Here is a 12700-nt window from a genome sequence, read left to right on the forward strand (position 1 = left end):
GGAAGTGATTAAAGGGTAAGCTACAAGATAAATCTGATGACTTTCTGAGTCATTGAGTATCAGTAGACTATCTGATCCATAAATACATTTAGAAGCAAAGAACTAGTCAAAGATAAACTGAGACATATTAAGAATTTTAGGAGTTTGGGGATACCTGGGTAGCTCAGTTGGATAAGCATCTGCCTTCGGCTCAGGTCATGATCCCAGGGGCCTGGGACTGAGTCCATCAGGCTCCCTGTTCAGTGGGGAGCCTGGTTCTCCCTCTACTTCCCCTGGTTTTATTCGCTCTCTCGCTCGCTCTCGCTTTCTCTCTCTCTCTCTGACAAATAAATAAATAAAATCATTTAAAAAAAGAACTTTAGGAGTTTTATGTAAGCAAAAATGGATTCAAATTAGGCAATATGAAGCTGAAAGTGGTTCAGAGTGCCCCCCAGACAGAAGCCAGGTCAAAGACTTTCACAGAGTAAAAGTGGAAGCAAAGAAGGAAATGATTTGATTGGCTATAGCTTAAGCATGGGCCTTGGTTGGAGACCCCTAGGTGGTTGTCTTTAGGTGTTGATTTCTTTATCTTGAGGCATTCACATGCTTAGGTTCTGGTTTGCTTATATCAGCCTGGAAGGGATTAGAACCACCTTGGTCTAATGGCTTTGTCGTAGTTTAATTCCATACAACTGATCATCCATAGCTCATGTATTGCCTTCTAATCTTTTACAAAGAATTTCCAGTTGAAATTTAACTACCATGTAAGGATTTTAGTAATTTTTCCCAAAACATCCTTTTAAAAAACACACTTCCTGATGTAAACCACACAGATGGGGTTGGTTTGGCCCATCGCAGACTGAGTGGACACAATCCAAAAATAGAGCCAAATTTCTTCAAAGACTGTTCAATTAAAGGAGTTTCTACATTAGCAATAAGCCCAGTTTTCCATTGCATACCACATCAATTTAGAAAAAGAGGCAATAGGTTCAGTCAATATTTCCTTGGTTTTGAAGTATCCCTCCTTTTTTTTTTTTTTTTTTTTTAATGTGTGTAGTAATGGCCTATACCTAAAATCATGACCTTCAGTTTTGCTGACAATATCTAAGCAGGGAACAACTCTGTATTAATTTCCTATGGCAGCTGTAACAAATTATCACAAACTTGGTGGCTTAAAACAATGCACGTTTATTCTTCTACAGTTTCGAAAGCCAGAAATCCAAAATCAGTTTCACTGGGCTCAAATCAAGGCACCAGTGGGGCCATGTTCCCTGGAAACTCAAGGCAGGGATGGGGGGGAGAATGTTTGCTTGCTTTTTCCAGCTTCTAGAGCTGCATTCCCTGGTTTGTGTCCCTTTCTTTCCTCCATCTACAATGACCGTAGCATAGCATTTTCATCTCCCTGTCTCCCTTCCTCTCTCCTTCTCTCTCTTTCTTTCCCCTCCCCCTCCCCCCATTCTCTGCTGAGATGGTCACACAGCCTTTTCTTTTTTTAATTTTTTAAAGATTTTATTTATTTATGAGAGAGAGAGAAAGAGAGAGAGAGAACAAGCTGTGGGGGGGAGCAGAGGGAAAGGGAGAAGCAGACTCCCCACCAAGCAGGGAGCCCAACGCTGGGCTTGATCCCAGAACCCCAAGATCATGACCGGAACCAAGGCAGACACTTAACCGACTGAACCATCCAGGCGCCCCATCACTCTGCCTTTTCTTTCTGTGTCCAATCTCCTTTTGCTTCCTTCTATAAGGATATATGTTATTTCACCTAGGGCCCACCTGAATCATCCCCATGAATCTCCCCAACTCAAGAGCCTTAATTTAATCACACTGGCACAGGCTCTTATGCCCTGTGAGGTAACATTCACAGGTTCCAGAGATTAGGACCTGGATAATTCAGGGGGAGGGGGCGCAATTATTCAACCTACCACAGACTCCAAATTTGCAGGTCCACATTTAGTTTTCAACCCGTAGGCCTCCGATTACTAACCAAGTATGGAGTCAGTCCCAGGGCTTCAAAGGTTGTATATAAATACATAATAACTTACCTGTATAACTAGTACCACTTACAAATTCATGTCCATGCCATTGTTATTAATAAAATAGAAAATGCTTTCCAAATGAGATCTAAGGGGCCTCCTTTGGACTAGTTATTTCTAAATAAAATACTTTTTGCATAGCCTTCATCCCTTTTGACAAGAACTATCCTTACAGAATAATCTATACCTTTATAATCTGTAAACTATGTAAATTATAAAGCATGGATTTAAAGCAGAGCATCTGCCCTGAACTAAGAGTTTCATAAATGTCAGCAAGTATTAATGTATTGGGTGTTCTGCAGCCTGAACGGAAGTGTTCTAAGACCAGAAGTCTAGTCACAGTCAGCTTGTCTCACTTTGTAGGAAAAAGAAAGAGAAAATGATGAAATTTAATCACTTCCGGGGGGGGGGGGCTCCTAAGTTTTGTTTAACACTTCAATACCTGTTCCTGATAGACTGTTAGCGAATGCTAACAGATGACGAAAGAAACAGTCAAAGAATATTAGGGGGGAAACTGGGAATCGGCCAATCATGATTAGTTCAAAAGCCTGTTTTGGTTAAATGCGCTCAGGGTTATGCCTTTGTATTTTATACCCAAACCACAGTAGATTCTTTGCCGCTAAAATTGTTCCTCGTTTATATGAATCAATTAAATACATCAATATTTTATAGCGGTCTTCAAAGAGCACCAGAACTTGCAGGTACACCAGCATCAGAACAAGTTCAAGGGCTGCTAATGGAAAACATTCTCTATTATAAAGGAGCTCACCTTCACAAGGGACAAAAATTGTGGTTCTCAACCCCGGCTGTATGTTAATATCTCCCGGGGAGCTTTTAAAAATCCCAATCTAGGGGCGCCTGGGTGGCTCAGTGGGTTAAAGCCTCTGCCTTTGGCTCAGGTCATGATCTCAGGGTCCTGGGATCGAGTCCCGCATCGGGCTCTCTGCTCAGCAGGGAGCCTGCTTCCTCCTCTCTCTCTCTCTGCCTGCCTCTCTGCCTACTTGTAATCTCTGTCTGTCAAATAAATAAATAAATAACTCTTTAAAAAATACATAAATAAATAAATAAAAATCCCAATCTAAACCCAACTTAATGTGAATATCTAGGGTGCTGCTGGGGTGTCTGTATTTTCAAAGCTCCCCAGGTCAGCAGCTGTGGTTGAGAATTCTGGACTAAAAGAATATAGGACACAAACCAAATAATGAGATCTGAAGTTCCATGGCCATGATCAGGAATGGGACAGGATGGGAATTCAGACAAGAGAGGGTGTCTATGATTAAAGGAAGGAAGAGATGGAAAATGAATTGAGCCTGAAAAGTGGGCAGCAAGGAGAGGAAGGGCCTAGGAGAGGGTGACAGGCATGTGAAGAGTCAAAAAATTACCAGGGTAAGGGCAAATGGAAAAATCTGAAAATCTGCATTATGGGAATAGAAAAAAACTGGTGGCGAAGGGAAGATGTTCTCCGGCCCATTTTCCCCCTTGGATTTTCCCCCTTGCCACACCCAGGCCTTAAACACTGCTACATAATTAAATACCAGAATGCATTATTGAGGGAGACACACACTTAACAAAAGGATCAAGATGAGCAGAATACAGAAATACCTAGTAGAAATGTGTCCAGACATAGCATCTTTGAATCAAAGGGCAAATTTACCACCTGAATATATATGTGTTTAAATCACACTATCTGTTTTTACAAAAACCAGTTTCTATCCACAGACACCATCCACGCACCTCTCCAACAAGAGAAAACAAACCAAAATAGTACCTTTAAGCAATGCAGGAAACTCTTGAGAAACCCCTGATTTACCTTCCTATAATCATTGCAATCTTAAATTCTGGCAGTTGAAGCAAATTGGTCATTGATAACATGTGAGTTCTTTCAACTATGGGCATATCATAGTGACCCTATAGCAACTTGTCATGTAATGGTTGTGCAATGATTATAAATATTGCGTATTTATATATGTAGCTAATGCTTATTTAGCCCTTACAATGTGCTAGGCACTATTTTAAGTGTTTTATATATACTATCTTTTTTTAAAAAAAGAATTTATTTATTTGAGAGAGAGAGAATGAGTGCAGGTAGGAGCAGAGGGAGAGGGAGAGGGAATCTCAAGCAGACTCAGCACTGAGTGCAGAGCCTGACACAGGGCTCAATCTCATGACCCAGAGATCACGACCTGAGCCAAAACCAAGAGTCAGATGCTTAACCAACTGTGCCAACCAGGTGTGCCTCTGTATACCATTTTATTTACTCCTCACAAGAACCTAATGAGGTGCTTACTGTTTTTATTCCCATGTTACAGATGAGGTCATTGGGGTATAGAGAGTTTCAGCCACCAGCTAACCGTTACAGTCAGGCCGTAGACCTGGAATTGGAAACCAGGTAGTCTGGCTCCAGAGCCCACACTTCTTAAAACATTTTGCTGTCATGATTCTTAATTATAACCACATCAATGAATTTTCTTCATTCAAGTATTTTCTGGAGAGAACACCATTAAAGTCCTTCTATTACTTTTATCAATTTTTCTATGCACTGAAGTTGAAAAAGGCAAAATGTTTCCATTTTCACTTTTAATTTGCTTATTTTTGTCAAAACAAATTAATCTTTATAAAGGTTATAGTGAAATTCATGTGTGTATATATAGTTTTGCTTTTGTGACCATCTACAGAGTCCAATTTGCCTGGCTCATATTTTATAGATATTTTGCAAGATTCCCTATTCAGTTTTCAGTTAATGACAGATTTTTCCTAGTGTGTTTTTATCCATTTTCCATTTTGTTTCCTTCGCCTTGATAACGTCTACCAAGTGTAATTAATCAGGTCAATTTTCGCAGTTTTCTCAGTGGAAAGATGCAGTTCTTAGTTTTTCCTCTATAATAATTTTTCCTCTATAATAATTTTTAACAATTATCTTTTTTCCCCAGGCTTATTTTGTGATCATTTTTTATCAGTAATAGTTATGAATTGGATAAAGCAGGAAAGTTTTCTATTTATTTGTTATTTAATCCAGGAGAAATTATGAAATTAGATATTCCAGGAGTACTCTAAGGCTTCATCATTCTTAGGGTCAAATGACAAACTCACAATGTTCTGAATGGGCAATAGTGGGAACTGTTATTTCAGTTTTATAGATGGACCTTAAAAACATTAAATAGCTCAGGGCCTTCTGGGTGGCTCAGCCAGTTAATCCTCCGACTCTTGACTTTGACTCCGGTCATGATCTCAGGGTCCTAGGACTGAGCCCCATGCTCAGCAGGGAGTCTGCTTGACAGTCTCCCACTCCCTCCCCCCGGCCCCTCCCTTCCAGCTCACACACTCTTTCTCTCAAATAAATAAATCTAAAAAAAAAATTATATAGCTTGCCTGGGATAAATGGTAATGCCAAATTGGAGGTAGAGGCTTGAACTAGAATGGTCTCTGGAATCACCAACCTGGACTGAATCTATAGTCCGCTGTTGATAGCTGTGTGACCTAAGGCAAGTGACCTAACCTTTAAGCCCCGATGCCTCCATCTGTAACAGAGGTATAGCACTAGTACCTCGTTTGTCAGTTTATCGGATGAATTTATCAGGTCAGCAGAATTGAATGAGCTAAAGCATGTACATGCACTTCAGTTTATTGCCTGGCTTGTGGGAACCCATCGGTTCATATTACTTCAAAATCATCATCCACAGGATGTTCTTAGGGAGATAAACAAATACGTAAGAAAGTAGTTCTAGAAAGAGATTGTGCTCGGGACGCCTGGGTGGCTCAGTTGGTTAAGCAGCTGCCTTCGGCTCAGGTCATGATCCCAGCGTCCTGGGATGGAGTCCCACATCGGGCTCCTTGCTCAGCAGGGAGCCTGCTTCTCCCTCTGCCTCTGCTGCCATTCCGTCTGCCTGTGCTCGCTCTCTCCCTCTCTCTCTGACAAATAAATAAAATCTTAAAAAAAAAAAAAAGACTTTAGAAAGAGATTGTGCTTGCAACTATGTTAACAAAAGGTAGCGCTGAGCAAATGTCAGCTGTTAGTATCTTCGTTACTTCCAGCAACCTTTCCCTGGATGAAAGTAGAAGGTATCTTGTGACACTTTGGTGGGAGTACCCTATCTCTACGAAGCACGCTGTTACCAAAATCTATGCCACCAGTAGTCCCCTAATTCCTTCAGCCTCCTTGAGTGGGTTTAGTGGACGATGAGAAGACCTAGTTTGGGGCGCCACTGGAATGTGATTTCCAAAAATCCTGAGGGCACTGGGTCTCCCAAATTCTTTTGCCACTTTACTTCCTGGTTGGGGTCCAAAAGGACTCCCCAAGACTCCCCAAGATAATGTATGTTGAAAATATAAAGTCAGCCTGGGGTGGGAGTAACAAAACTTGTAGCTTATGGAACACCCTCCGTTTGCCATATATATATATCTATATATTTTCTCATTTAATCTCATAATAAATGGGGATTATTAACCCCATTTTCAAATGAGAAAATAGAAGGAGCATAAGCATCTTATCCACATTCAGATCTTATGACCTTAAAGCCCTTTCTCTTTCTGTTACATCAACTTCCCTCCCGCCACCCCCACCATGCTACCCCCACAAACTTTCTTGGTTTTTTGCATATTGATTTCCAGCAGAAGTAAGTGTGACCTGTAGGCCATGCAAGAGCTACAGAATATCAATGAGAATGTTTGGGGCATCTGGGTGGCTTGGCCGGCTAAGAGTCTGCTTTCAGCTCAGGTCATGATCCCAGGGTCCTGGGATCGAGCCCCACTCAGGCTCCCTGCTTCTCCCTCTCCCTCTGCTGGTCCCACTGCTTGTGCTCTCTCTCTCTCTCTCTCTCTGTCAAGTAAATGTATACAATCTTTAAAAACAAAACAAAACCAATGAGAATCCTTGCTATGCCACTTTTATCCAAGCTTACTGCTTGGCAGGCTGACTGCAAGTTCCTCATGGGTTCAAGGTCAGACTTCAGCTTTGCAGACTGAGAAACTCAATTGATTTGGTGCACCCAAGGCAGTGAGGTCCTGGGGGCTGCTTTATACTAACTATGCTTGAAAAGATGGATATCTAGATGAAGGAGTCATTTATTTATTTACAGCTGGATCTAGTAGAATAAGACACATTTGTCCGCTCAGACATCCCCTCTGGCGTGTCACTCTGAGAACCTATTACAGTTGAGAAGATTGCTTGGAAAGCACAGAACTTGAATGGGGCAGGGAGAGGGGGAGGTTGTTTTGAGTTCTATAGTTTTATTTTCATCAAATAAACATAGCTAGATGGACCTCCTTCTCTACTATAGGGCTATTCCTCTCAGTAACTCATAGCAAGGGTCAGAGCCCACTCTGCTCTGAAAACTGGCAAATTATTCCCATATTCTAATTTCCACCTTTTTTTCTTAGATAAACTTTATTTTTAGAACCGTTTTAGATTCATAGAAGAGTTGTGAAGATGGTGCAGAGTTTCCATATACCCTACCCTTAATTGTCCCTGTTAACATCTCACGTTAGTGTCGTGCATTTGTTATAATTCGTGAATCAATATTGGTATGTCATTATTAAAGTCCATGCGTTGTTCCGATTTCTTTAGTTTTTATCTAATGTCTGTTCCTCAGACTTCCCTTTTTAAAAACTGAAATTCAATTACCATATATTGTATTATCAGTTTCAGAGGTAGAATTCAGTAGTTCGTCAGTTGCATGTAACACCCAGTGCTTATCTCATCACGTGCCCTCCTTAGTGCCATCACCCAGTTACCCCATCTCCCACTCCCCTCCCTTCCAGCACCTGTTTGTTTCCTAGAGTTAAGAGTCTCTTATGGTTTGTCTCCCTCTCTGATTTCATCCTATTTTTACCCCTCCCTTCCCCTAGGATTTCCTTTTTTTTTTTTTTAAGTAAGCTCTATTCCCAGCATGGGGCTTGAACTCACAACCCCAAGATCAAGAGTCACATGCTCTACCCACTGAGCCAGCCAAGAACCTCCTACATTTTAATTGCCATTCCTCCCCCTCCCCACTTTGTCCATTCCATTTTTTTATTCCCATTTCCCTTTTATATTTTTCATCATGACCTTATGTCATGCCAGGCAAGTTCCAAGGTAGGTGAAGAGATCACGGTTTTTTGACCGCTCTCCCATTCCCGTCACTCTTGTTTCTTTGCTGAACTTGAAGAAGACTCAAGTCTTTCCTCACAGGATTCTAGTGACCACTTTTCTGTCTATGACACATTTCCAGGACTTCTCCCTAAGAAAATCCCTTCTAAGGAGACCGGGGTCACCTATTAAGAATCAATTCTAACAAGTTTCAATTCTCAAAGTTTATTTTTGTTTCTATTGATTTGGCAGAGGCAAGTGTATTAATGTTGTTCCTTATGCGCTAAAGGGAGGGGGCAGCATAAGACTAAAACTAAATAATCAAGGGAGGTCTATGTATCTGGTCTGAGCTGCAACTTTTTTTTTTCCCAGTCCAGAATCCTGATTGGCAGACATAACCATTTCTAGGAATGAATCCTGATTCTTTCCAAACCTTTCATATGCCAGCCAGAGAGAAGAAGGTTCATTCATTCTTTCTTTTCTTTCTTTCTTTCTTTCTTTCTTTCTTTCTTTCTTTCTTTCTTTCGGAGAGAGAAGAAAGTGCAAGGGGAGATGGGGGACAGCAGAAGGAGAGGGAGAGAGGGTTTCTTAAGCAGGTTCCACACTCAGCACGGAACCTGACCCAGGGCTCTATCTCGTGACCCTGAGATCATGACCTGAGCCAAAATCAAGAGTTGGATACTTAACTGACTGAGCCACCCAGGCACCCCAATGAAAACATTTTCCGATCATCTGCCTTCTTAACTGATAAAATTAGCTAATAGAAGGTTGATTTAAATGACAATTGAGCATCTCCTTTTGAGACGCTATGAGGTGCTCAATAAACACTAGCTGGATTGTCTTGTACTATGAGTTCTCTGGACATAAGGAAGGGAGACATAATTCTGATTCACTTGCCTCAGAGAATCATCAGCTTTAAAAAATTGTGCTGTGTAGGGGTGCCTAGGTGGCTCAGTCAGTTAAGCAGTTGCCTTCAGCTGAGGTCATGATGTCAGGGTCCTGGGATCGAGTCCCGCATAGGGCTCCTTGCTCAGCGGGGAATCTGCTTCTCCCTCTCCTTCTGCCCCAACCCTACTCATGCTCTCTCTCTCTCTCTCTCAAATAAATAAATAAATAAAATCTTTTAAAAATTATGCTATGTAGCTATCCCCATCTACCCTCTAAACAGAGGCAGAAAATGAATAAATGAACTGTTTCTTATATTTATATCCCATTCATTCCCATTTTAAGTCAGACCAGGTCTTAGCAAACTAAACCCAAAAGTGCAGACAGGTCCCAGAAAATAATGAAGCCCTGGATCTAATAAGGGCCAAGTATTTGGCTTCCTAACTGATGGAATTTCTAAGGGAAATAAAGGATTTATAGGTCTGAGTAAATGGTAATATTGCACAGCAAGGTTAAGGGCATGCAAAGTCGTTGACTTTAAAATAGTAACCTGTGGTGCTCAGTTATTTCTACCAGATGACAGGGACTGGTCAGTATCCCATCGCCTACCAGACTGCTTTTAGGGTTTATCTTGGGATCTTTCTAAGGGTATTCGACAACCTTTAAATTCTGAACTCCCCCTTTTTCTTACTCTCAACAAGCTTATGCCTGCATTCTTTTGTGCACATATGTGTGCATGAAGGTCTGTATACACATACATGTGAGTGTGGAGGGGGCGGTTTGGGAATGTGGTGGGATAGAGGAGGCAAAGAAAGGGATCGAACTGAGTCAAGGGGTTGTCACTGATTTTTATTCCAAAGAGAAAAATCGTGCAATTTCAATGAGCCTGTACTAATCTTCCACCTCCAGTTCCTGACACATTTTTCCTGTGGTATTTCTTGTGACCACCTTGCCCTTGGCTCACCCATTTACGGATTCCAATATATCCCACATCAGAGGTCAAGAGGTTAACCTAAAGCATTTCCCAGAAATACCTAGGCACTTGATGAAATCTTAATTTGATCAAATGTGACAAGCTTTGCCCCAAAGCCAGATGGAGGCAGAGAGGGCCCCTCATCACTGAAGAAGGCAGACGGACAGGCAGCAGTGACACCGTGCTTGTCCCAGGTGCTGACAGAATCGTTTGCTATTGCTTGGGAGACTGCAAGGACAGGAACATCCCAGGGTCCTGGAATCGAGCCCCGCATCGTGCCTCTGCTCAGCGGGGAGCCTGCTTCTCCTTCTGCCTCTGCCCCTCTCCCCTGCTTCTGGTTTCACGCACGCACTCTCTGACAAATAAATAAATCTTAAAAATAAATTAAAAATAAATAAAATGATCCTGTTTTTCTTTTTAAACTGGTAAACAGACTCTAAATTTTATTGGGAAGTGTTAGTACCCAAGAATATTCAGATTTTCTTTCTTTTTCCCCCGAGGTTTGTTGACATATCACACTGCATAAACTTAAGGTGTACAATGTATGGATTTGCTGTCCTTATAGCCTTAAAATAATTACCACCATGACATTAGCTAATACCTTTATCACATCACATAATTACCATTTCTTTTTTGCGGTGAGAACACTGAATACCTACTCTCTTAGAAACTTTTTGTATTACTAACTCTAATCACCAAGCTGTACATTGGATTCCCAGAATGTATTCATCTTCTGACTTAGAAGTTTGTTTCCTTTGACCAGCAGTTTCCCATTGCTCCATCTCTCAACCCCTCATAACCATCATTCTATTCTCTATGAGTTCAGCTTTTTGGGTGTTTTTTTTTTTTTTAATTCCAAAAACTACCCTGGTTTTAACAAAACACCCAAGGATGGTCACCTAGGGGAGTGGACCCAGTATGTGCAGTGTAGTTGAATAAAATATTTTTGAACTTACTTTCCACAGTCTTCTGCCAGCCGCTCCCAACTTCTTGGCCCTGGCCCTTGCACTTTATATAGTCTTTCTTGAAATGTCATCCAGCTTCCTTTTTATTAATTAATTTTGAAAAAAGAATTAGGACTCACAGAGCAAACTCTTTGGGATACAGAAAACCTACATTCTAATCCCAGGTCTACCGCTTAATTAGCTATGTGACCTTGGCAAAAATCACCTACGGTTGGCAAAATTCTAAAGATGCTTCCCCAAGTTTCCCATCCCCTCGTTATTGAACCAAATCTAGTCTCAGTACAGCTGCATAGGGACTTTTCAACTGTAACTAAATTTGCTAATCGGTGGACCTTATAATAGGGAGATCTGAAGGAAACTTTGGGAGGTGATGGGTATGTTTACAGCCTTGCTGGTGGTGATGGTTTCACAGGTATGTCCTTATCCTCAAACTCATCAAGTTGTATACATTCGATACGTACCTCCTTTTATTTTTTTTTAAAGATTTTAATTTATTTATTTACAGACAGAGATCACAAGTAGGCAAAGAGGCAGGCGGGGGGTGGGGGGGAAGCAGGCTGCCCACTGAGCAGATAGACCGATATGGGGCTCAATCCTAGGACCCTGAGATCATGACCTGAGCCGAAGGCAGAGGCTTTAACCCACTGAGCCACCCAGGCGCCCCACGTACCTCCTTTTATATGTGGGTCATACCTCTGTTGAGTGGTTGGAAGGAAGAAAAAAGAGAAGAGGAGGCGGAGGGGAGGTCCGAGAGATCTGAAGTATGAGAAAAACCCCACCCACTACTGCTGCCTTTGAAGACGGAAGAAGGGCAGCCTCTAGAAATTGAGAACAGCCCTCAGCTGACAGCCAGCAAAGAAAATGGAACCTTGGTCTTTCAATTGGAAGGAATGGAATTCTGCCAACATTCTCAATGAGCTTGGAAGCAGATTCCTGCCCGCGGCCTCCAGAGAGGAATGCAACCCAGCCAACTCCTTGATTTCAGTCCCGTGGGACTCTTGGGCAGAGAACCAGGTAAGCCATGCTGTGCCTGGACTTCCAACCTATAGAACTGTGAGCCAATACGCGTGTGATGTTTTTGACCACTAAACGCATAGGAATTTTTACTAGTGGCATTAGAGGGTTAACACACCACCAGTTTTTTTTTCTGAATTTCAGTTTCCTCATTCGCAAATGGAGAAGATACAGATTCAAAAGACTTTTCTGAGGATTAGAGGGAAGGTATTTAATGTTATTTTAACACAGCATCTGACACACCGTAAGTTGTCGATAAATGGCGGGCAGTATTGCTTCCAAATGCCTCTGCTACAATTTTGGGCTGACGGCTCCCAGATTGATCGCTCCAGCTCAGTCATTTGAAATCTTTCTCAGGGATCTGAAGGGATGTCAAGTCAGGGAAATTATAGGAACTGTTTATGAGAGCCTTGGCAAGAGGACAGTGGCTTGGATCTTGGTTTTGACACTGTACTGACCCTGCTGCATTACAGGCTCTCTCCATAGGAAAAAATGGAAGGATATGTACTAAGATGTTCATACTTGGTATATCTGGGTGGCTCAGTCGGTTAAGCATCAGATTCTTGATTTTGGCTCAGGCCCCTTCTCAGGTTCATGAGATCAAGTCCTACTTCAGGCTCCATGCTAGGCATGGAACCTGCTTAAGATTCTCTCTCTCCCTCTGTCCCTCCCCTCCACAGCTCTTGCTCTCACTCTCCCTCTCATTCTTTCTCTCTCTCTCCCCCTACCTCTCTAAAAAAAAAAAAAAAAAAAAAGTGATTATCTCTGGGAGGTAGGACTTTTGTTT

The sequence above is a fragment of the Mustela putorius genome, unplaced genomic scaffold (assembly GCF_011764305.1).
Source record: "Mustela putorius furo isolate JIRA1106 unplaced genomic scaffold, ASM1176430v1.1 tig00003901_pilon_pilon_pilon, whole genome shotgun sequence".
In the NCBI taxonomy this organism is placed as follows: Eukaryota; Metazoa; Chordata; class Mammalia; order Carnivora; family Mustelidae; genus Mustela; species Mustela putorius.